Source organism: Papio anubis, chromosome 17, assembly GCF_008728515.1.
Source record: "Papio anubis isolate 15944 chromosome 17, Panubis1.0, whole genome shotgun sequence".
Taxonomy (NCBI): domain Eukaryota; kingdom Metazoa; phylum Chordata; class Mammalia; order Primates; family Cercopithecidae; genus Papio; species Papio anubis.
Genome location: NC_044992.1, coordinates 41,868,351 through 41,893,852, shown reverse-complemented (window position 1 = coordinate 41,893,852; position 25,502 = coordinate 41,868,351). Strand labels below are relative to the sequence as shown.

The following is a 25,502-nucleotide window of genomic DNA, read 5'->3' as shown; positions in this document are numbered from 1 at the left end:
GTTCCCAACGGCATTGCTGGCTAAGCAGGAGCTTCAGCTTGCAGCTGCTTTGGGACCGTTCACCCTGGACAGAAGCCTGAGTGAATTGTTACCCCCAGGGTCTAAGGTGCTCCATTGCAGCAGCAAAGAGCCCCCATTATAACAGCGCTTGACTGATGGCCTACTACACGCCAGGCACTGAACCAGGGCTTTGCGCACACGATTTCATCGAGTCCTGCACAGAGGTATTATTGCCCATGTGCTGACGTTCAGAGAGAGGTAAGTGACTTAAGCAAGAAGCTCTGCTAGTCAGTAGCAGAGAAGGGATGTGAAGCCAGGACAACCTGAACCCAAGGCTATTGCAGCTTCATCCTGCTGTTGTCCTAACTCCTGGGAGATGTGGCTGAGAAGTTCTCTTTGGTCCTCGGCTGTTGGGTGGTGAGCGGTTGACAGGTGGCTATGCTTATCCAATCTGGGCCAGGAATTGGACTTCAGGTGGCTGGATCATTCATGGAGAGAGCGGCAGTGGCTGGGGTTGGCATGAGTCAAGGTAACAGATAGCTGATGCCGTCTTCTTGAGGAGTCCTCTCTCTCAGGGTGGTGGTAGAACCATGGAGGCAGTGGGGTGCAGGTGCAATGAAATCCTTAGCCCTGGGACCCTAGATGGGCTCTTTGTCTGAGGTCAAGGTCAAGGGTCACGAGTGCTAGATAGGGTCCTCCATGATGGGAGGAGCCTCCAGAATCCTGGAGGGTAATTCACAGTAGACCGTGGTGGTCCTCTGAGGAGTGAAGCTGTGAGTGGTGGCCATCTCTGGAGAGAAAGAGGGTGCAGCTAGTGGTGTTGGTGGTCTAGGACAGCCAAGTGCTCCCTAGCAGTCATCCTCTAAGGCTGCCACAGTGGCTCTGTGATTTGGGAGCATGGACGCTGCACACAGGTGACCTTCACATCTGCAGCAACCACAGCTGGATGGTGTGACAAGTGTTGCTGGGAGCTCTCTTTTCATCTGTGCACACAGCAAGACCATATGCCCAGCTTCTCCTGTGGTTAGATGTGGCCGTGAGACTGAGTTCCATCCCAGTGGAGGGAACGGTCTGGGGAAATGTGACTGTTTTTCTAGGCCTGCCTGTAACTATAAAAGCCTTCCCCACTTCACTGGCTCTTCATGCCCTTTCCCCTTTCATTGCTGGATGTCAACATCCTAAGTGACCTTGGGAGCCATGTGTTGAAGGTGACAGATCCCGGGTAATTGAAGAGCTCTGTGGCAGAGAGCTCCTCCCCCAACTCCAGGGGCCGGGCCCACCTGTGACTGTTTATGTGAATGAGAATTCCCCCTCACTACGCTTGTGCCATTATCATTCTCAGGTTGTTTCTTGCAGCATTGACTGATCCTGTCTAATACAGATAGCCACAAAGCCGTTAGGTCCTGTGATCTCTTAGCTTTCATCTCCAGCTATTCTGTATCTGTTCAGTAGTTTTGGCTCTCCCCAGCCTGGAGCAGATGTGGAATTTGAACTCTCACGAGGCACAAGCCATTTTCTTTGGATGATTATGTTATGATGTGCTGACGCACCATCCTGGGGAGCCAGACCCTGTAAAGTGGTTCATCCCCCCTTTACGGTGGCTGTAATTGTGTCTGGGGTGTTGGCTTCAGCTAGAACCAACTTTCTCCAAACAGACAGGGGCAGAGGTCACCTGTGCTGGCTTCCTGTTGCAATTTTATGTCCCCACCAGAGCACAAACAGCACTCCCCTGGGTGAAGTGACTCAGGGAATAAGGAGGGCAGACAGAAACTGGTTTCTCAGCTGCTGGCAGCTCATGCTGCTGCCAGGCCTTTCTCCTTCTCTAGGAGGCTGGCTGTGAGGTAGGAGAGGTGGACAAAAGATGACAGTGTTTCACTTTTGTTTTGTTTTGTTTTGTTTTATGAGACAGGGTCTTGCTCTGTGGCCCAGGCTGGAGTGCAGTGGCACAATCATGGCTCACTGCAGCTTCAACCTCCCAGCCTCAAGCAATCCTCCTGCCTCAGCCTCCCAAGTAGCTGGGACCACAGGCGTGCGCCACAACACTCGACTAATTTTTTATTTTTAGTAGAGACAAGATCTCACTATGTTGCCCAGGCTGGTCTCCAACTCCAGGGCTCAAGTGATCAGCCCACCTTGGCCACCCGAATGCTGGGATTAGAGGCAGGAACCACCGTGACTGGCTGTAGGTGTTTCTTCTTTTTTTTTTTTGAGACGGAGTCTCGCTCTGTCACCCAGGCTGGAGTGCAGTGGCCGGATCTCAGCTCACTGCAAGCTCCGCCTCCCTGGTTCACGCCATTCTCCTGCCTCAGCCTCCTGAGTAGCTGGGACTACAGGTGCCTGCCACCTCGCCCGGCTAGTTTTTTGTATTTTTTAGTAGAGACGGGGTTTCACCGGGTTAGCCAGGATGGTCTCGATCTCCCGACCTCGTGATCCGCCCGTCTCGGCCTCCCAAAGTGCTGGGATTACAGGCTTGAGCCACCGCGCCCGGCCAGGTGTTTCTTGTGTCTCTGGTGAACCCTAGGAAGTATACTCAAATGAGTCAAAACCAAACCAAACAACGGGCCCCAATTGGAAGGACACCAAGGAAGCTGAGAATGGCAGCAACTGGGCTGTCTCTGAAGACCTCACAGGCCACCATTAGAGACCCAGCCCCTGTGGGCTTCAGCGGCTCCAGGTGATCTCCTTCCAGTCCTGCCCCGCACCTGTGAGGCAAGCTTGGCAGAAAAGTCCGGAGGAAGAGATCCAAAGGGTCTGGCTTGTAACTTCTGTAGCCAGGAGAAACGAGTTCAGTCTGAATCACAGGCCTCACCCTGCAGCGTGGGGCAGAGTCTGGGGGAAAGAAAGACGCTTTGCTTTCATTAAAACTCAGAAACAGCCAGAGGCACCCTTATCTTTTTTTTTTTGAGACGGAGTCTTGCTCTGTGCCCAGGCTGGAATGCAGTGGCGAGATCTGGGCTCACTGCAAGCTCCGCCTCCCGGGTTCACGCCATTCTCCTGCCTCAGCCTCCCGAGTAGCTGGGACTACAGACTGCCGCTACCACGCCCAGCTAATTTTTTTTGGTATTTTTAGTAGAGACGGGGTTTCACCGTGTTAGTCAGGATGGTCTCAATCTCCTGACCTCGTGATCCGCCCACTTCAGCCTCCCGAAGTGCTGGGATTACAGGCGTGAGCCACCATGCCCGGCCAGACACCTTTATCTTAAAACCAGTATCTGCAGAGCAAAATGGCAGACTGGTCTCGCTTAGTAAGTGAAATAGAGGCACCTAGTTTAGATGGGGAAAAAGAAACACAAAACAAAAGACAAGAATCCAGTGAGTTTGCTGGGCTTATTTGCAGCTAAAGTGATTGATAGTGGGTGCAGGTCCTGAACCATGACTGCGTCCTGTGCTATGGAAGCTTCATTTCACTCAATTACCTAAAGTGTGTTCTACAACCTCGAGATTTGTAATGATGATAGTGGGGATGACTATGACTCTTTTTTTTATTGTTTCTACTTTTCAGGCACATTTTTTTTTGTTTTTGTTTTTTTTGAGATGGAGTCTCGCTCTGTCACCTAAGCTAGAGTGCAGTGGCAGATCTCAGCTCATTGCAAGCTCTGCCTCCCAGGTTCAAGCGATTTACAGCTAATTTTTTGCATTTTTAGTAGAGACAGGGTTTCAACATGTTGGCCAGGCTGGTCGTGAACTCCTGACCTCAAGTGATTCGCCTGCCCTGGCCTCCTAAAGTGCTAGGATTACAGGCGTGAGCCACCGCGCCCAGCATCAGGCACAGTTTTTAAGTGAGTTATATGTCGTAAATCCTCAAAATATTCCTGTGGAGTAAGTACTATTATCCCATTTTACAGATGAGGAAACAGAGGCACAAAGTTATTATATTAAGGACTATATTTTATATGAAAAAGGCTCTGTAGAAAAAATTGGAACAACAAAAATTATCTTTTTCTCTTTGTTATTATTATTATTTTTTTTTGTAGAGATGGGGGTCCCACTATGTTGCCCAGTCTGGTCTCGAACTCCTAGGCTCAGGCGATCCTCCTGTTTCAACCTTCCAAAGTACTGGGATTACAGGCATGAGCCTCTGCACCTGGCCACTCATCTTTGTGTATGGAATGGCTGGACAAAACATAAAGTCACTTAAGATAGAGGCTGAAGAGTCTACTTTAATTGCATATAGGGCCTTTGCCTAATGAGTCACGTAATTGGGGCTCCACGGAGTCGTTAATATTTCACATCTTTTCCCATCAGCACTAAGTAAACACTATTTTAATAACCGCAATACTACTTCTTTTTTTGGGCCCAGGAAATTGCTTGGTTCATTGTTCCCTTTTAGAGAAGATTAAACAAAATAGATTTTCATAATTGTCATTCTGTACTTTTTTTTTTTGAGACAGAGTTTTGCTCTTGTTGCCCAGGCTGGAGTCGATGGTGCAATCTCAGCTCACTGCAACCTCTGCCTCCCTGATTCAAGTGATTCTCCTGGCTCAGCCTCCCGAGTAGCTGGGATGACAGGCATGCGCCACCACACCCGGCTAATTTTGTATTTTTAGTAGAGACGGGGTTTCTCCATGTTGGTCAGGCTGGTCTCAAACTCCCAACCTGAGGTGATCCGCCTGCCTCGGCCTTCCAAAGTGTTGGGATTGCAGGTGTGAGCTACCGCGCCTGGCAGTTTTCTTTTCGTGGGCGTGTGTGTGTGTGTGTGTGTTTTTTTTTAGAGAGAGTCTCAACAGAGTCTTGCCCTGTCACCCAGGCTGGAGTGCAGTGGCATGATTTGGGCTCACTGCAATCTCCGCCTCCCAGATTCAGGCAATTCTCCTGCCTCAGCCTCCTGATTAGCTGGGACTACAGGTGCGCACCACCATGACTGGCTAATTTTTGTATTTTTAGTAGAAACAGGGTTTTACTATGTTGGCCAGGCTTGTCTCGAACTCCTGACCTCAAGTGATCCCCCGCCTCAGCCTCCCAAAGTGCTGGGATTACAGGTGTAAGCCACCACACTGGGCCTCATTCTGTACTACTCATCCCAAAAGGGAAATCTTATACTTTCTGATCGCACAATATGTTCTGAGGAGGAGGTGAGGAGGGTTGCTGATCAAAGACACTGGGGAAGCTACCTAGGAAGTGTCAATACCCAGTTCAATGCACACAGAAGTCCTGGCTGGACAGAGGAGGGCCCGGTGTTCTGCATGTGGGAACACAGTCCTTAGGATCACCTGGCTTGGAGGCGATGCTGCCTAAGCCAGCAACTTTTTCCAGAACCCACTGGATGGCACCCAAGGATGTTATCCAGGTGAATGGCAACTCCCTGCAGGATCCATTCATTAGCCTCTAAATGACATGGAATGGGGGAAATCCCACAAGCTAAGGGTCAGTTACCAGGTGCAAACTGTCCAAGGAGCATCTGGAGAACTTTCTTGCACTTTCTGACCTCCAGGGTCTCGACAAGCCTGGGTGTGTCCCCAGAGGTCCAGTTTTATGAATATTGGAGCTCCATGCTGTTCATCCAGGAAGCTCAAAGTTAAATGAAACACCTGGGGACCCCACAGAATTATTATATTGAGTGGGGGGATTGCTAGTCTGGGCTAAGGCAGGATGCCCCATTTTCTCCACTTCAGGGAGCACCTGGGATTTGTGGTGGGAGGCGGGAGCTACCCCTGTGAGGACTCTGGCTTGAAAGTGACAAAATCCAACATAAGCCAGCTTGAGCAAAAAGGGAGAATTTGCTAGAATCGACCAAAAACTGCCGCTGCACACTTGGCTGCTCCGCATGTGGGAAGGGCCGAGCTGCAGAGACCCTCCATCAGGTAGAGTTCTGGGGGCATGGCAGCCCCCCTAGGGCCACGTGGTTGGAATGGGGGGGGGAAGCCGCCTCCAGGAGGAAGGGGTGTTCCCTGAAGAGGGCATGTGGCAGACCAAGAGGCAAATGTGCGCCTCACCAAGGAACTTGGCTTAGCATTGTCAAATTTTCTCTGTGTTGGATTAGGGTCAAGCTCTGTTTGACTTGGCACAGAAGCTCGAAGGCCCGCTGGCTGCCCCACTCAGAGATGAGTATGGAGGGTCTAGAGGGGGCGCTGTGGGGTTCCAAGCCAGAACAGCCGAAAGTAGAAAACCACCCAAATATCCATCAACTGATGAATGGATCAGCACAATGTAGAACCTACAAACAACAGGCAGGGCGCAGTGACTCATGCCTGTAATCCCAGCACTTTGGGAGGCTGAGGCGAGCGGATCACTTGAGGTCAGGAGTTTGAGACCAGCCTTGCCAACATGATGAAACCCTGTTTCTACTGAAAATACAAAAATTAGCCGGGCGTGGTGGTGTGTGCCTGTAATCCCAGCTACTCAGGAGGCTGAAGCAGGAGAATCACTTGAACTCGGGAGGTGGAGGTTGCAGTGAGCCAAGTTCGAATCACTGCACTCCAGTCTGAGTGACAGAGGGAGACTCCGTCTCAAAAACAAAAACAAAAACCCTACAAACAACAGAATATTATTCACCCATGTAAAGGAGTGAAGTACTGACACCCATAGATGAGCCCTACAAACCTCATGCTAAATGAAAGAAGCCAGACACAAAAAGGCCGATATGGTATTACTCCATTTCTGTGAAATGTTTAGATAGGCAATTCACAGAGACAGGAAGTAGACTCATGGTTGCCAGGGGCTGTGGGGAGGGGGAATGAGAGTGATGGCTAATGGATTTCCTTTGGGGTTTGATTAAAAAGTTCTGGAACTAGGTAGTGGTGATGGTTGCACAACAATGTGAATGTCCTCGATGCTACTGAATTGCATACCTAAAATGGTTAAAATGGTCAAATTTATATTATGTGTGTTTCACCACAATAATAAGAAAAAAGATGAGCTTCCTTCAGACAAACACATGGGGGCTTGCAGCTTGGAGACTCGGGAGAAGATGTGTGTGAGGCGGTTATCCGCACAATGGGTGGGTTCCATAGCTTGGGTGAAGAGTTCAAGACCAGCCTGTGCAACATGGCAAAACCCCATCTGTCTCTACAAAAATTACAAAAATTAGCCAGGTTAGGTAGTGTAAGCCTGTAGTCCCAGCTACTTGGGAGCCTGAGGTGGGAGGATGGCTTGAGCCTGGGAGGCAGAGGTTGGACCACTGCACTTTAGCCTGGGTGATAGAACCAGACCTTGACTCATCGACTCAAAAAACAAACAAACAAACAAAAAAAATAAAAGAAAAAGAAAAAGAAAAGAAAAAGGAGGAGGAGGAGGGGGAGGAGGAGGAGGCAGCGGCAGAGGAGGAGAGGGCAACAAATTACAGAGGCAGAAACTGGAGTGATGTGGTCAAGGTGCTGGGAGCCAACAGAAGCTGGAAGAGCCAGGGATGGATTCTGCCCATGAGCCTTGGTCCAGTAAAAATGGATTTCAGGCTCTGGCCTCCAGAACTGTGAGAAAGTAAATTTCTGTTGTTTGAAGCCACTGAGTTTCTGGCAATTTGTTACAGCAGCCACCAGAAACTAATACAGTTATCATGAAACCATCATTAGTATAAAATTCTGTCTTATTAAAAATGTAAAATTAGGCTGGGCACAGTGGCTCATGCCTGTAATCCCAGCACTTTGGGAAGCTGAGGCGGGCATATTACTTGAGGTCAGAGGTTCGAGACCAGCCTGGCCAACATGGTGAAACCCCATCTCTACTAAAAACACAAAAATTAGCCAGGCGTGATGGCAAGCACCATAGTCCCAGCTACTTGGGAGGCTGAGGCAGGAAAATCACCTGAGCCTAGGAAGTGGAGGCTGTGGTGAGCTATGATCACACCACTGCACTCTAGCCTGGGTGACAGAGCAAGACCCTGTCTCAAAAAAAAAAAAAAAAAAGAAAAAGAAAAAAAAGAAAAGAAAAGAAAAAGAAAAATGTCAAATAAATGTAATTTTTCTGCAAACCTGATATTTTGCATCACTCAAAACTATATTATCATACTTTTTTTGGGCAGAGATAATATTTCATTGTTTGTGTATATATGCATCAAAAGCACTAATTTAATAACTAAAACATTTAAAATATGCCATCGTTTTAGAAACTCTGTTTTGAAATGTCCTGACTTTAAAAAATATACTAGGACCCTCAGAAAAGGGAGTGGGCTGGGCCTTTTTTGGCTTCTGAGAGGTCCTGGCTGGTCCACGCCATACGCCCCGGGAAGATTTCTTCCATGCTGGCACACTGATGACCATCACTAGGTGTCCCGTGCACCCAGTGAGACAGTCCCACAGGAGCTGGCCGGGCCTCCCCCAGCCACATCTGTACCACCATCCCAGCGACAACCTCAACAAAGATTCCTGGGTTCTTTCCGAGCCGTATAAGTCACCAACTCTGTCTTCTTCCCTTTCCTGCTCCCCTTGTCCAACACACACGCCTGATTCTCAAGCTCCAGAGAGTCTGTTGGTTGCCTGGGCAGGGCCAGGGATCTGGGAAGATACTGAGGGAATCTCTAGCACACTAACGCATGAGAACCTCTGCCTTAGGTACTTGGAGAGAGAGAGAGAGAGAGAGAGAGATAGAGAGCGAGAGAGAGACCTCAACTTTGTGGACTCCAACTCACACCAAGAGAAGCTAATCTGGGTGAACGGTAGCCCTTGTGGAATGGGGCCAGGAGAGATCCTTCCTGCTGCTGTCTTGGAGGTGGGTGAACTTGGCAATGTTCTTTCAGTTCACTGGATCCTCTGTTCCCAGCCAGGCAACACTGATAGGTTCTCTGAGGGAACAAAATCCTGCTTGTAGGGTTGAGGTCAGTACTGTTGGGACTGTGCACTTGTAGACTTGCGCCTCTCCAGGAGATAAAGGCATTTGGAGCCAGAGCTACAGTCTGGATTGTGGGGGAAGGGGAAAGAGTTTTCAGAGAAACAAGGCCAAGTGTCAGGCTACAGTGGGATAAGGCTATTGACAGTAGAATAGGTATTTAGAAACCAGGAAGGGAGGTCAAGGCTAGTGGTTCAGAATGGAGGCTGTGAAAGTGCCATGCCATCTGGAGGCCTGTTTATGTACAGAGTTTGCTGTGTGGCACAGGAGCAGCTTTGGGGCTCTGAAAGGGAAGTTTTTATATGGCTTGAATGATGGTGTCCCCTCCAAAATTCATGTTGAAATGTAATCCCCAATGCAACAGTATTAAGAGGTGTGGCCTTTGGGAGGTGATTAAGTCTTGAGGGCCTATTATTATTACGGCTCAAGGTTGAAGAGAGCTCCCCTTGCCCTTCCACCCCTTTCACCATGTGAGGACACAACGTTCACCTCCTCTGGAGGTTACAGCAACACGCGCCCTCTTGGAAGCAGACAGTAGCCCTCCCCAGACACCAATCTTGCAGGCACCTGAAGTTAGACTTCCCAGCCTCCAGAACTGTGAGAAATACAATCCTTTAAAAAGATTTTTTTAAAAATTTTTTTATAGAGATGGGATCTTGCTATGTTGTCCAGGTTGGTCTCAAACTCCTGGTTCAAGTCATTCTCCTGCCTCAGCCTCCCAAAGCACTGGGGTTACAGGTGTGACCCACTGTATTTGGCCGAGAAATACATTTCTGTTGTTCATAAATTGCCCAGTCTATGGTATTTTGGTATAGCAGCAGAAACAGACTAAGATAGATTTCGACTTTCCTCTCAGCTTCCCGATCCTCCAGCCTAGATGGGGTGAGATGAAGGAATCTCCATTTCTAACCAGCACCCCAAGTATGTGCCTAGCACACGTGTATGTATGTGTGTGCATGCCTACATATTTGTGTTTAAGTGTGTGTATATGTGTATGTACCTGTGTACATGTGTGTATTTGCTTTTAATTGTGTATGTGTGTACATGTATTCGCACATTTGTATGTGTGTATATGTATACATGCATTTGTATGTTTGTATCCATGTGTACATATACGTGTGTGTGGGTGGGTGTGTGCATGCATTTGTGTATATATGTGTGCATTTGTATGTCTGTGTGTGTGTGTGTGTGTTTTTCTTTTTCCTTTTTTTTTTTGAGATGGAGTTTTGCATTGCACTACAGGCTGGAGTGCAATGGTGCGATCTCTGCTCACCGCAACCTCTGTCTCCTAGGTTCAGGTGATTCTCCTGCCTCAGCCTCCCAAGTAGCTGGGATAACTGGCATGCGCCACCATGCCCAGCTAATTTTTTGGTATTTTTTAGTAGAGACGGGGTTTCTTCATGTTGGTCAGGCTGGTCTCGAACTCCCAATCTTTGGTGATCTGCCTGCCTCGGCCTCCCAAAGTGCTGGGATTACAGGCGTGAGCCACTGTGCCCGGCCGTGTGCGTGTTTTCCTAGGCAGACTTGAGAAGACTTGGTGACTGGCTGGAAGGCAAAAAGAGGGAAAGAGGGTGGTCAGAGATAACTGGTGAGTCTGCCTAAGGGACTCGGGGGACTCCACGAGATTCCAGGAGCATGGCTGATCCAATGCACACTATATAGTTGCATGATTTCAAGTAACTGGGAAGGCAGTTTGGGTCTTAACTGCAAACACTTGCCCAGAAATGACCAGCACAGCTGCAGCACAGGAGCCTGAGTAAATTGCCCCCATCCAGGCTGGCTTTTGGGATCCTCTCATCCTTGGTTCTCCTGGCTCTGTGTTGTCCACAGACCCTTCTGTCTGTTCTCAGTGGCCTGCACTGGGCAAGCACAGCACAGACACTTCCTAGCCGCCTGGCATTGATCTCCTACAACCCCAACCTCATCACGTGATTAGTCTCACCCACTGTGCTCTGATGTTCTGGGGGCTGTGCTTCCTACCCCATCCGCAGGAGGCTGAGCATGGTAAAATATTTTCTCCCCCCTGCTGTGGCTTCCAGCTACTGGACACTTCTCTGGGCTTTGTCTCTGCTCCACTCCCAGCCATAGGAGGGGCTGTGTAGACCACCCTGACTTATGGCAGGAAGAGAACAACTTTCCAGTTGAGTGACAACCAAAAAGGTCTCCTCCTTGTGCAGGGATCTATCAACTCCAAGTGAATCCCCTTCCCCCACACCCACGTAGCACAACCCAAGCTTACCCATTTCATACCCAGTGTATAGACCTGGTGACACTGTTCTGTGGGGCTTCATGGTGACTTCCTTCTTGATGGAGTGGAACAGGAGAGGGGTAACTGTGATGCTAAAACAAGCGTGGGATGGGGAGAGGCTTGGAACAGTGATGAGGAACCAGAGCTGCTGCAAGGATGCTCAGAGTCAACAGAGGGACCTGAGGGCCACAGACGGGGAGTGACAGAGCAAAGGGCAGCATAGAACACCCGTGGATAGATGAATTGGTGATGCGCTTGCATATATGAAACCATTGCAAATTTGAAACCCTGCCTGGAGTGAGGGCAGGTCCAAGGTTGGTAAAGGTAGCAGCTCTGTGATACCACTGAAACCTCATTTGGTCCCTTGTACCCTTTGCCTCGTGTCTTTCCTCTTGGGTTGCTCCCCTGGACTCAAGGACAGTTTTTTTTTTTTTTTTTTTTTTTTTTTTGAGACAGGGTCTTGCTCTGTTGCATAGGCTGGAGTGCAGTGGAGCGATCTTTGTTCACTGCTCCTGAATCTCTCAATCTCCTGGGCTCAAGCAATCTTCCTACCTCAGCCTTCCAAGTAGCTAGGACTACAACACGTGTCACCATGCTTAGCTGATGTTTGATGTTTTTTATTTTTTTGTAGAGACAGGGTATTATTATGTCGCTGAGGCCGGTCTCAAACTCCTGAGCTCAAGCGAGCCTTCTGCCTTGGGATCACAGTGCTGGGATTCCAGGCATGAGCCGCTGCTCCTGGCCTGAGAGAGTTCCTGTAGTTCCAGGCATCAGACCCTCAGACTCAGAGGCAAAGTGACACAACTGCCTTATTTTTTGTCTCCTTTTAAAAATGAAGAACAAGACGGCCCCAGTGGTTCATGCCAGTAAACCCAGTGCTTTGGGAGGCCAAGGCAGAAGGATCTCTTGAGCCCAGGAGTTTGAGACCAGCCTGGGCAACATAGTCCACAAAACATCGAAATGTTATCTGGGTGTAGTGGTGCATGCCTATAGTCCTAGCTACTCAGGAGCTGAGGTGGGAGGATCACTTGAACCCAGGAGGAGGGAGGAGTGGGGAGTGACAGCTTAATTGATGCAGGGTTTCCTGGAGGGTGATGGATGTGTTTGGTGCTAGGCAGAGGCGGTGGTTGTACAACACTGTGACTGTATGAAATGCCATTGAATTCTTTACTTTATTTATTTATTTAGACAGAGTCTCACCCTGTTGCCCAGGCTTGAGTGCAGTGTCACAATCTCGGCCCACTGCAACCTCTGCCTCCCAGGTTCAAGCAATTGTCCTGCCTCAGCCTCCTGAGTAGCTGGGACTACAGGCGTGCACCACCACACCCAGCTAATTTTTGTATTTTTAGTAGAGACGGGGTTTTGCCATGTTGGCCAGGCTGGTATCAAGCTCCTGACCTCAGGTGACCTGCCTCCCAAAGTGCCGGGATTACAGGCATGAGCCACTCTGCGCTGCCATGAATTGTTCACTTTAAAATGGCTGATTTTACGTTGTGTGAATTTCACCTCAACTAAAACAATTAATTCATTTTTTTATTCTCCAACAAAAATGTGTGGCACTGTGGCCTGTGCTCTGTGTACCGTTAGCTGTCACGGGACGTGCTGATGAGGAAGGTGCATGCAATGCTGGCCCCTGCAGGGCATATGTTCCAGCGGGAAACAGACAAGAACAAGCAGTAGGGCAGAAGGTCTTGGCACAGACGAGGTGGCGAATACCTATGTATTAAATAAGATAGAGACAGATATGGGAGCTCATAGGTGGTCAACAGCCCAGTCTGAAGGTCGCAGAAGATTTCCTGGAGAAAGTGGCATTTGAACTAAGACCCAGCAGAGGATAGGAGTCAGAGGCAGGATGGGAAGACGTGCAAACACCCAGGGGTGAATGAGAGTTTGACGAATTCCAGGAACTGAAGGATGATCAGTATGGCGTGGAACTGTGTCCAACAGGGCGAGGGTGTGACATGGGGCTGGAGAAGTAGGCAGAAGCCAGATCAGGAGGACTTTTGAATGATGCTAACTAACATCTGTTAGTGTAGACATCCCTTCTGCTGACAGTATGCTCACTCTTATTCATTTTCTAGTTCCAGGTGGTAGAAGAATTAGGAAGTGATGAGTCTTGAGTGTTTATTACCTTCATGTGAGTAAAATTCATTATAGATGGATGGATGAGTGGATGGATAGATGATAGATAGGTAGGTACATGATAGATACATAGATAGATGCATAGATACATAGATTAGATAGATAGATACATAGATTAGATAGATAGATGATAGATTAGATAGATGATAGATAATAGACAGATAGATAATAGATGATAGATAGGTGATTAGATAGATGATGGATAGACAGATAGATGATAGATTAGATAGCTAATAGATGATAGATAGATTAGATAGATAATGGATAGATAGATGATAGATTAGATAGATAGATAACAGATGATAGATTAGACAGATAGGTGATGGATAGATAGATCATAGATTAGAGAGACAGATGATAGATTAAGGGATAGATGATAGATGATAGATATATTAGATAGATAGATGGTGGATAGATAGATGATAGGCCAGATAGATAGATAGATAGATAGATAGATAGATAGAAAGATAGACAGAATAACTGCTGCAGCCATGTTGTGACCATGAGGAGAGAAACAAGGCCACACGGCAAGGAGGAGGTGGCAGCTCCCACAGAGAGGCCTGGTCACATCCATCATCTTGGAGCAGATCCCTGGGAGGAGGAGGAGAAGGAAGATGAAGCTAAGAGGCCCTGGGGTTGGTCCTCAGGGGAAGACGATGACTCCTGGTGGCAGAGATGCAGGAACCAGAGTGGAGAGGGATGAGTAGGAGAGTCAATCCCAGACAGGGCAATGGCATCGTAAACTAATTCATAACAAGGAAGACAGAGAGAAGACAGGCAACAGATATTTTAGACGCACAACCAGTAGGATCTGGTGGTCTCTTGGATAGGGAGGAGGAAGAAAGGAGGATTCACAGATTTTCCTGCAATAAAGAATTTGCTGGATGAGTGTAGTGGTTCATGCTGGTAATCCCAGCACGTTGGGAGGCCAAGGCGGGTGGATCACAAGGTCAGAAGATCAAGATCATCCTGACTAACACAGTGAAACCCCATCTCTACTAAAAATACAAAAAATTAGCTGGGCGTGGTGGCGGGTACCTGGTACCTGTAGTCCCAGCTACTCGGGAGGCTGAGGCAGGAGAATGGCGTGAACCCGGGAGGCAGAACTTGCAGTGAGCCGAGATTGCGCCACTGCATTCCAGCCTGGGTGACAGAGCAAGACTCCGTCTCAAAAAAAAGAACCAAACATTATGTTAATTTTCTAGATTTGGTGAGGTTTGTGTTATCAGTTTTTTAAAATGTGTAATTTGTGAATTTTTTTGTATTCTAAAAACTTTAATGCACACTTTTACTTGTAAGTTTATGTTATTTTTCATAAGGAGAGCCTGCCCATCTCCCCATACTGTATAAGCTTTTGGTGCTGCACGCGGATCCCCTCTTCCAACCTGGGGACCACGACTCTGCCCTCCTCTATTCACTTCCTAGCAGCATTAACCAAAGCATGGCCACTTTCTCCTTCTCTAAGTGCTTTGTCTCCTTGCCTTCCATGATTCCACCATCTCCTGGCTTTCCTCCTCTCCTTTGCTTATTTTTCCTTCTTCTCTAGACCTCTAAATGTAGTAGTGTCTTGGACCGTGGGAAAGGCCCTTTTCTTCACCCACCTGGTGACAGTGCCAAGGCCATGGCTGTAAATACCTTTCTTTTGTTTTGAGACAGGGTCTTGCCCTGTTGCCCAGGCTGGAGTGCAGTGTCGTGGTCACAGCTCAACCTCCTGGGTTCAAGTGATTCTCCCACCTCAGCCTCCCAAGTAGCAGGTGCACACTACCATGCCTGGCTAATATTTTAATTTTTTGTAGAGACAGAGTCTCACCTGAGGCTGCAGTGAGCAGCCTGTCTCAAAAATAAATAAAATAAAAAATTAGTATCCTTTTTTTTTTTTTTTTTTTTGAGACGGAGTTTCACTCCTGTTGCCCAGGCTGGAGTGCAATGGTGCGATCTCAGCTCACTGCAAACTCTGCCTCCCGGCTTCAAGCGATTCTTCTGCCTCAGTCTCTCAGTAGCTGGGATTACAGGTGCTGATCACCACACCTGGCTAATTTTGTATTTTTAGTAGAGATAGGGTTTCACCATGTCGGCCAGGCTGGTCTCGAACTCCTGACCTCTGGTGATCTGCCCGCCTCAGCCTCCCAAACTGCTGGGGTTATAGGCATGAGCCACTGTGCCCAGCCAAAAATTCACATCTTGAATTTAGCTTTGTCCAAATAGAATCTTCACTTCTCTCCTTTCCACACTTGTTCCTCCCTGCTTCTTCCTTGTCTCTGGAGCAGCATAGAATGGGTATTCAACATGGTTTGTTGATGGTGAGTGGCTGGGAGGGACAGTGGTACTTCCTGTTTCCGAGGGCTGTGGCCACTGACCTGGTTTGGGGAACTGACTGCCCCTGGGCTAAACTTCTATACAGTTGCCTTTGGGTGGCCATTGGTGCCCAAGCCCTCGGTGTCCTCTTAGAGCCAGGGGACCATCTAAGCCTGAGCAATCATATCTGTTATGTTAATTGCAGTCAAATACACATAATGTAAAATTTACCTGAAGTGGTAACTTTTAAGTTGTACAGTTCAGTGGCATTTCGTCCATTCACAACATTGTGTGGCCATCACCACGATTTAGTTCCAGAACATCTTCACCATCCCAAAAGGAAACTTGTTACCCATCAACAGGCCTCCCTGCCCAATTCCCTCCTTCCCCCAGCTGCTGGCAACCATTAACCTGCTTTCTGTCTCCACCTATTTGCCTGTTTTGGACATTTCACATAAATGGAATCAATATGTGGGCTTCTGTGTCTGGTTTCTTTCACGTGGCATAATGTCTTCAAGGTTCTTCACGTTGTGGTGTGTATCAGAACTTCCTTCCTTTATAAGGCTGAGTAATATTCCATTGTGTGGATGGACCACATTTCTGTATCTGTTTTTGAAGGAACTGGAAGGGAGTGGAGGCTCCATGGCAGGGCAGATGTATGCTGGGGGCTGGAAAAACTCAACCAGGAGCACAACGATGCCAGCTCCTTGGGGTGTGGCTGGGGGTGCTGCAGCCCCTGAGTCACCTGTCAACCCCATCTGTGGTTTCCCACACCGTGGTGAGGGCTTGAGGTGAGTGCTGCAGGGCTGACAGCCACGGGGTCATTAGGGGTGAGATTATCCAGTGTCCGAGCTTTCTGTCCCACAGCCCCACATTTTTTATGCCTCAGGCAGCTTCTTCAAACCTCCCCGGGGAGACAGGAGGTCCCCTCCTCCGTCAGGGGAGGCTGAGAGCTCCGTGCCCCGCGGTGCCGCCGTCAGCAACACCGGGTTGAGCCCATGCGGGGCTCCCCCCAGCAGGGGGCGCTGAGACAAGTCGGGTTCCAGGGTCCTTTCTCCTACCCGGGCTGTTGTGAATTTCTCCTACTTGGGCTGCTTGTGAATTTCCACCTTGCTGCAGTGTCTTCTTCCTCAGTTTACTTTGCAGAGGATTACTTGCTCTTGGGGAGTCTGGACGGCTCCCCAGTTTTGGGATGCAGCTAGTGCTGTACTGGCCGCCTCATAACCACCCAGGGAGCGTGTGAAAAGGCAAATTCCTGGACAGGATCCCAGTGGAACCATGGCAGAGTCCATGAGGCCTCCAGGTGATTCTCATGCCCAGGCTTGGGACTCCACACGGCCCTCCTTCAAGTTCATGCTCGGCAGACACCACACCTCTGCCTTCTGCGCTGCAGCGTCTTGCTTGCGGGCTCATCTCTCTTTTTCAACAATCCATTCAGGTAAACCAACCACAGAGCAACGGCTTATTCTGTGTTTACACCTGAGAAATCTTCATTCATTCATTTGTTCAACAGAACTTTATGGAACGCCCTATGCCAGGCACCAGATATGCCCGGGTGAATAAGACACGGTTCCTGCCTTGAGGTCTGGCTAGGGAGGCGTGTCAATACATTCCAACGTGATGAATGCTAGGAAAAGCAAAACGCTACGCTCAGTTCAGGGTAGGATCACAAAAGTGGATGCCTGGCTTACCTGGCTGGAATCTGGGGAATCACCAGGAGGAGGTGATTTCTCAGTGGAGACTAGCAGGATGAGCAGGAAAACTCCCCAGGAATAGGAAGTCCGAAAGCAGAGAGCAGTGACAATTCTGGTGGGGGGTGGAGGGAAGTGGAGAACTGAACCAAAGCATCATAATTTGGGCATAGGCATTTTAGCATTCCAGATTATCTTTAAAATTCATGATTCAAGAGATTAAAATATAAGTTTGTTTCTAGATATATGACTAAGGTCGCAAAGAGAACTACTTCCCTAATTAGTCCACTATGGAAATGTGTATTCAGATTATTTACAGATATGGGAAGGCCCTGCATAACTTCTGTGTCAGTCTCCGGAATGGCTTATATGCAAATGGAGAAGGAATCACTGGATCTGGGTGGATGCCTTTAGGGTAGCAGAGTTGTCTTTCGATGTTCCAGGAGCTGCAGATACAACTTTGAAGGCGGTGGCTCGAAACCCTGACTGTAGGTAAGAATCACCCGGGAGTTTTTTTCTTTTTTTCTTTTTTTGAGAAGGAGGCTTGTTTTGTCGCCCAGGCTGGAGTGCAGTTGCATGATCTCGGCTCACTGTAGCCTCTGCCTCTCAGGTTTAAGAGATTCTCCTGCCTCAGCCTCCCGAGTAGCTGGGATTACAGGCATGCACCACCACGCCCGGCTAATTTTTGTGTTTTTAGTGGAGATGGCATTTCACCATGTTGGCCAGGCTGGTCTCAAACTCCTGACCTCAAGTGATCCACCCACCTTGGCCTCCTAAAGTGCTGGGATTACAGGCATGAGTCATTACATGCCCGGCCACCTAGGAGCTTCTTAAAGCTACCACATGTAGCAACCGCTCTGGCAACTGATATATTAATTGTTTGGGGCTGGGGTGCAATGTCTGGGTGGAAGGGGAAGCTTCTGTAAAAGAGATGAAGAAAAAACTACCAGGGAAGTGGGTAGAAAGCCAGGAGAAAAAAGGTCATAGCACAGATGCAGGGGGAGAGTGGTCAGGAAGGAGGATGTGGTCAACAGGTCACAAGCTGCAGAGAGGCAAGAAAACGAGGACTGTTTGTGTCATTTAAGACCATGGTAGTCACTAGCAGCAGGTGACTTTAGCAGCAGGCTTGTCAGCAAAGTGATGTGTGGGAGGCTGGATCACAGAGTTTAGAAGAATGAGTTCAGGGACTTGGGAGGTGAGAAAATGGAGCAGACTGACTTGGAAGGTAGAAAGAGGCAGGGCTGTTCATGGACGGGGAATGCGGGGTGGAGGGAATGATGTAATGATCTGTTGAGGATGAGATATGAACGTGTCTAAAGGTGGCAGGTATCTGGGAGAGAGAAGTTGTAATTGATGGTATGAAGTTCCTAAGGAGGTGGAAGGAAAGGGAAGTGTTGGGATCCAACACGCTGTTGGCAGCATTGACCTTAAATAGGAGGGACCGCTCCTCAGTTGTGACAGGGTGGAAGGTGGAGAGGGGGTGGTGGGGGCAGGGTGGCTCATTTTATTTGGTGGAGGTCAAGAACATCCATCACCCAAAGTTGACTCATGGTTGCGGTGACTGGATCTTCAGAGGCATGTGGCCTTGATAGAGGCCTCCCTCTATGTCCTCTCTTTTTTTTCCTGTCTCCCTCAGGGCAGCCAGACCTGGAGCCACTGTCCCAGTGATGAGGTAGCTGGGGCAGTGTAAGGGCTGGCCACCCTCTTTTTCTGGCCTATCTTCTCCACCTGTGGCTGGACCCTTGGGGAAGGAAGCTGGAAGGTTGAAGCCTGGCCTAAGCCTGCCAGCCTAAGCCCCATGGTTCATCAGGGTCTACCATATTAAGGGTCCGTGCATTGGGGGCAGGGCTCAGGCACGAAGATGACTCCCTCCCTGAGAAACGCCAGAGGGAAGGGGATACTCAGGCATTGAGGCCTCACCCCAGCACCCTAACACCCTCTGCCCTCAATGGTGGGGTCTTTGCCTTTCTGATCCTCATGTACCTGAGGCCACAGTGGTCAGGTTGTACCTGCCCTGTGCCCTGCAGGCACTGAGGGGCTGGCTCCCTTGCATGGGCCCCCTCTTTATCCTCCAATTCCCTCCTGTTTCCCTTCTGCCGACTCAGAGTTAGGAACAGAGCCTCTCCAAACTTTGGGAAACACCTCTCCTGCCGTCTACCATGGTGTCTGCCTGCTGGACTTAGGGAGAGAAGCACCTTCCCCCGGCTCCTCGTTGGCAGAAAGTCCTCCTGGTGGCTCCTGATGAATGAGCCTGGCCCATTTTCTGCCCATCCTGTGTTCCCAGCAGTGCCCCCAATCATTCCACCATGAAACATGCAGTAGCTTTCTATCACTCTACTATTTTATGCTCACTTGGCCCAAATGCGGACAGTCATGGGTTCTTTTGCTTTTGATATGGAAGTGCTGGGAAGGGAAGAGCATGGTCCCTTTAAATGATACGGAAGTGGGGAAGGGAAGTGTTGGGGAGAGGAAGGGCATGTCCCTGGCTAGGGCTCCACCCTCATGGACCTAGGTCAGGACAGGTACTCCTGCTTTCGTGCCCAAATGTTGCATTTCCAAGGACCACCCTGTCCCACCACACCCCCATCCTGTGCCTATAAAAACCTGAGACCCTAGCAGTGCAGAGACAGAAGCGGCTGGACATCGAGAGGAGCATATTGGCCGAGGAACACACAGGCGGCTGGATGTCAAGAGGAATGCACTAGCACCGGCATGCTAGCAGGCCACTGACCAGCAGAAGGACACAGAGTTTGGCTGGGGCAGTTGGAGGAGAGCCTGGGCCACCAAGCAGCCCTACTCCAGCGGAAAACCATCTCCCTTCTGGCTCCCCCATCTGCTGAGAGCTACTTCCACTCAATAAAACCTTGCACTCATTCTCCAAGCCCACATGTGATCTGATGCTTCTGGTATACCAAGGCAAGAAACCCTGGGATACAGAAAATCCTCTGTCCTAGTGACAAAGTAGAAGGTCTAGTCGAGCTGACTAACCCAAGCTGCCTATAGATGGCAAAACTAAAGGAGCATCCTGTAACACACGCCCACTGGAGCTTCGGCTGTAAACATTCACGCCTCAATACTGCCGTGGGGTCAGAGCCCCACAGCCTGCCCATCTGTATGTTCCCCTAGAGGTTTGAGCAGTGGGGCACTGAAGAAGCGAGTCACACCCCCATTGCACACCCTCTGAGGGGGACAAAGGAACCTTTTCCATGAGACTTTTTTTTTTTTCTTTGAGATGGAGTCTCGCTCTGTCGCCCAGGCTGGAGTGCAGTGGCGCGATCTCAACTCACTACAACTTCTGCCTCCCAAGTTCAAGCGATTCTCCTGCCTCAGCCTCCCAAGTAGCTGGGACTACAGGTGCCTGCCACCACGCCTGGCTAATTTTTGTATTTTAGTAGAGACAGGGTTTCACCATATTGGCCAGGCTGGTCTCAAACTTCTGACCTCGTGATCTGCCCACCTTGGGCTCCCAAAGTGCTGGGATTACAGGCGTGAGTCACCACACCCGGCCTCCTGTGAGACTTTCAATCTGCTTGCTACAAGCTAGAGTGGTGACTAATATATATTTTCTGTGGTCTAGCTCTTCACTTAGCTACATACTGTTCTGTTGTTGTTGTTTCCCTCAAATCTTCACTCCCAAGATCTACCCAAAGCAGAGTTCAAAGTGCAAAGCAAGCCTTTCTAAAATAGATGGTAAAATCAAAGCCTCCTTCCTGATGGTGGTGTAGGCATGGGTGAGAGATTCTACCTCTGAGTCCCGCTTGGACTTGTGTGGACTCCCTCCTCTTCAGCCACCCTGGCTGTCTTCCAGTTCCTCCAATGCTCTGTGCCACCTCCCATCTCACAGCCTTTGCATATAATGTCCCCTTTTTGTCCAGCTAACTATGATTTATCCTTCAGGTCTCAGTATTGATGTCACTTCCTCTAGAAGCCCTTACCTGACCTCTGCTTTTAATGGGAAATAGGGCTTTTAACCTCTAATGCTGTTCCCTAGAATCCGAGCTGGCCACATAGTTCAAGTCTACTCCAGCCAACATTATGGTCTGGATCATAATCATGGTCTGTTTGCTTAGAGGCTATTGATGGTGCTTTCCTCTAAGCCCACACTTCAGACCCCTGTCATGAGCATTGCCAGGGGCACAGGCTTTGAGAAGAGCCCCAGATATTCTATCTTATATCTTAAAGAGAACTCTGGCAGGATTCTTGTCTCTGCCTCCTGATTCATCATGAGCAGTGAAGCTGAGCAGCTGAAACTGGCTTCCACCACAGTTCCCTCATATCTATTCCATTTGTACATTGCTCTACATTTTATTTTTTGTTTTTAAATAGATTTAAAAGAAATTTTTTTTGTCGTTGAGACAAGGGTTTTGCTATGTTGCCCAGGCTGGTCTCAAACTCTCAGTTCAAGTGATCCTCCTGCCTTAACCTCCCAAAGTGTTGGGATTATAGGCATGAACCACTACATCCAGTCTGTATATTGCTCTGTAATAAACTATCCCAAAAGTTAGTGGTATAAAACATTTTATTTGCTCATGATCCTATGGATCAGAAGTTTGGGCAGAGTTCAGCTGGGCTGTTCTTCTGCTCTATGTGACGTTAGGTTGGTGCAAAAGTAATTGTGGTTTTTGCCTTTACTTCTAATGGTAAAAATATTAGGGATCATTCATTCAACTACATAATAGTTAAATTCATTTAACTACATAGCTGGTAGCTGGGCTAGGCTGGAAGGTCCAAAAAAATGCATTCACATGTCTGGTATCTTGGTGCCCCTCCATAGATCCACTAAGTATTTCTCTCTAAGTGGCTAGCTGGGACTTCCTCATGACATGGTGGTCTTATGGTAGCTGGACTTCTCACACAGTGCTGGCTTCTAAGAGGAAACCTTCAAAGAGGGGCAAATGTGGAAGTCATGATCTTTAATGCTTGACCTGGAAGTTATACTTCCGTCACATTCTGTTGGCCAAAGTCAGTAGGACCAGCCAGATTGAAGGAAAGCCCATCTCTCTACTGAAGGAATGGCAAAGAATTTGTGGCCATCTTTAATCCACCACGATGCCTAATTTGGCACTGTTGAACCAGAGATGAGAGCCTCAGGCTGCATTTGGAAGAGCTTCCCATAGGAACACTCCCAGGGCTTATCCATAATTGCTTACTTTAAACCTTGAAATTCTAACTTGAGTGCATGCCTTATGGTCTGACATATTCCTGGGCAAAGCAGTGGCTTTCCCTTATCATCATCTTCATCTCATCATCTTATAACCCTTAAAACTGGTGTTCATGTGGAGAGTAAATAGTTTGGAGGCATCACCAAATACCAGCATGGGAGCTTGAATCAGGCAATGCATGAAGACCTCAAGCTCCTGCTAAGGGCTTCTACCCACCAACATTGCTTCCAGTCACAGTTTATGGGCCAGAACTAGTTACAGGGCTTCAACTTAACTGCAAGGAAGGCTGGGAAATGTAGGGAGCACATGGGATGGTTGGTGTGCACAAATGGCCTCTGCCACATCTTGTCTTCCTGCCTTTGAACGTTGTCATGTGAGCACTTCTGGTGATGGCAGCCATCTTGTGACTATGAGGAGAAGATCAAGAGAATTCCAGGAAGGCTGACCTGAAGCCCTAGTGTTGTTGAGCTGCTGAACCAGCCCTGATACTGCCCATTCTTGGACCCCTTGACATGTGAGATACTTTGGGTGAGTGTTCCATTACTGTTTTTGCAGCCAAAAGAACCTCACTTGATGCAATGGTGAATGCTTTTAAGAAAATAAAACAGGGTGAAGTGCCATGTGACTTGGGGAAAGGGTGGCAAAAATCTAGGCATGAGTGTGTGTGTAACAATGGACAAGGAAGTGAGGGAAGTCTTTGAATGAATAGAAAACACCACTATGGGAAAAGCTCTTTGGGCAGAAAGGACACATTACAAAGACCCTGAGGCAACCGGGCATGGTGGCTCACGCCTGTAATCCCAGCACTTTGAGAAGCTGAGGTGGGCCGATCACAAGATCAGGAGATCGAGACCATCCTGGCCAACATAGTGAAACCCCATCTCTACTAAAAATACAAAAATTAGTTGGATGTCATGGTGCACGCCTGTCGTCCCAGCTACTCAGGAGGCTGAGGCAGGAGAATCGCTTGAACCCAGGAAGTGGAGGTTGCAGTGAGCCGAGATCACGCCACTGCATGCTAGCCTGGTGACAGAGTGAGATTCCATCTCAAAAAATAAAATAATATTAATAATAAAGACCCTGAGGTAAGAACACAGCCATCATGTTTGAGAGGGAAGGCCAATGAGGCTGGAGCAGAGTGGTAGCAGAGAGGGACAGAATAAGGACCGAGAGGCTGGATGGGGTCAGAAAAGGCAGACTCATAGATAAGGTCAGAGTTTGACATTTTAAAAGACAGATTTGCCTGGGTGTGACTGCTCATGCCTGTCATCCCAGCACTTTGTGAGACCAAGGTAGGAGGATAGCGTACGCCCAGGAGTTCAAGACCAGCCTGGGTAACATAATGATACCATCTCTGCCAAAAAATTTTTAAAATTAGCCAGGCATGCTGGCATGCACCTGTAGTCTCAGCTACTTGGGAGGCTGAAGTTGGGAGATCTCTTGAGCCTGGGAAGTCAAGGCTGCAGTGAGTCATAATTGTACCACTGCACACCAGCCTGGGTGACAAAGCAAGGTCCTGTCTCAAAGAAAAAACAAACAAGCAAATAAATAAAAACCAGATTTACTTATGTACAACCGACAAACAATATACTGCACATATTTAAAGTATACTCTTTTGGGTCAATTTTCTTTCACTCAGCATAATTATTTTGAGATTCACCTGTATTATTGCATGTATGAGTAGTTTATTCCTTTTTATTGCTGAGTAGGATTCTATTGTATGGCTACATTGCAATGTGTTTAAACATTCACCTTTGAAGTTGTTTGTAGTTTCTGGCAATTACAAATAAAGCTGCCATGAATATTCATGTTCAAGCCTTCTGTGAACCATCCTTTCATTTCTCTTGTGTAGACACCCAGGAGGGGAATGGTAGAAGTATGTTTAACTTCCCTATTTTTTAAGAAGCAAACTGATTTATGAAGTAATTGTACCATTTACAATGGTGCCAAATGCACTCATTTTCCCAGGAACAGTGTATGAGAGTTTCAGTTCTTCCACATCTTTGCCAATACCTAGTATGACCAGGCTTTTACATTTTAACCATTCTAATTAGTGTGTAATGATTTCTTATGTGTATTCAATTTGCATTTCCCTGATGATGAATGATGTTGAGCATCTTTTATTTATTTTTATTTTTTATTTTTTTTGAGACAGAGTCTTGCTCTGTCACCCAGGCTGGAGTGCAGTGGCACAATCTCAGCTCACTGCAGCTTCTGCCTCCCGAGTTCAAGCAATTCTCCTGCCTTAGCCTCCCAAAGTGCTGAGATTACAGGCGTGAGCCACCACACCCAGCTGATTTTTGTGTTTTTAGTAGAGACGGGGTTTCGCCATATTGGCTGGTCTCGAACTCCTGACCTCAAGTGATCCACCTGCCTCAGCCTCCCAAAGTGCTGGAATTACAGTCATGAGCCACGGCACCTGGTCAATGTTAAACATCTTTTATTACAATTATTTACCATTTATATACCTGTTTTGGTGAAGTGTCTGTTCAAATATTCTGCCCATTTTTCACTGGTTGAGTTTTGAGAGTTCTTACATATTCTAGAATTCTGGATACAAGTTCTTTATCAGATATATGCTTTCCAAACACTTTCTGCCAATTTGTGGCTCGTGTTTTTCTTTTTTCTTTTTTGAGACGGGGTCTCACTCCATCATCCAAGCTGGAGTGCAGTGGCATAATAACAGCTCACTGCAGCCTCAACTTCTTGGGCTCAAGCAATCCTCCCACCTCAGCCTCCCAAGTAGCTGGGACTACAGGCATGGTGCCACTATGCCAGGTTAATGTTTGTATTTTTTGTAGAGACAGGGTTTGGCCATGTTGCCTAGGCTTTCATTCTCTTAATGATATATTTTGCAGGGCAAAAGTAACATCAATCTTTTTCTGTCATGGATCGTGTTTTGATTATTGTATCTAAAAAGTCATTGCTCCTGGGTGTGGTGGCTGACACCTGTAATCCCAGCACTTTGAGAGGCTGAGGCGGGTGGATAACTTGAGGCCAGGAGTTTGAGAACAGCCTAGCTAACATGATGAAACCCTGTCTCCGCTAAAAATACAAAAATTAGCTGGACGTGGTGGTGGCCACCTGCAGTCCCAGCTACTCGGGAGGCTGAGGCAGGAAAATCGCTTGAACCTGGGAAATGGAGGTTGCAGTGAGCTGAGACTGCACCACTGCACTCCAGCCTGGGTGACAGAGCAAGACTCC

At 48.2% G+C, this 25,502-nt stretch overlaps 1 protein-coding gene across 6 annotated transcripts in view; it reads left to right on the top strand.

Moving 5' to 3' along the window:
• WFIKKN2 (WAP, follistatin/kazal, immunoglobulin, kunitz and netrin domain containing 2) overlaps positions 1 to 25,502 on the top strand; it is a 41,819-nt gene continuing 16,317 nt past the window's right edge. Inside the window, exons 1-2 of one of the 6 annotated variants that reach the window (XM_031657550.1) lie at positions 1 to 258; positions 16,580 to 17,628. The gene's annotated coding sequence lies outside the window, so the exon portion shown is untranslated. Of the gene's footprint in view, positions 259 to 9,480; positions 9,682 to 15,253; positions 17,629 to 18,772; positions 20,424 to 25,502 lie in introns of those variants that run through there. The other 5 variants (XM_031657548.1, XR_002518087.2, XM_031657549.1 and 2 more) reach the window with 5 other exon arrangements.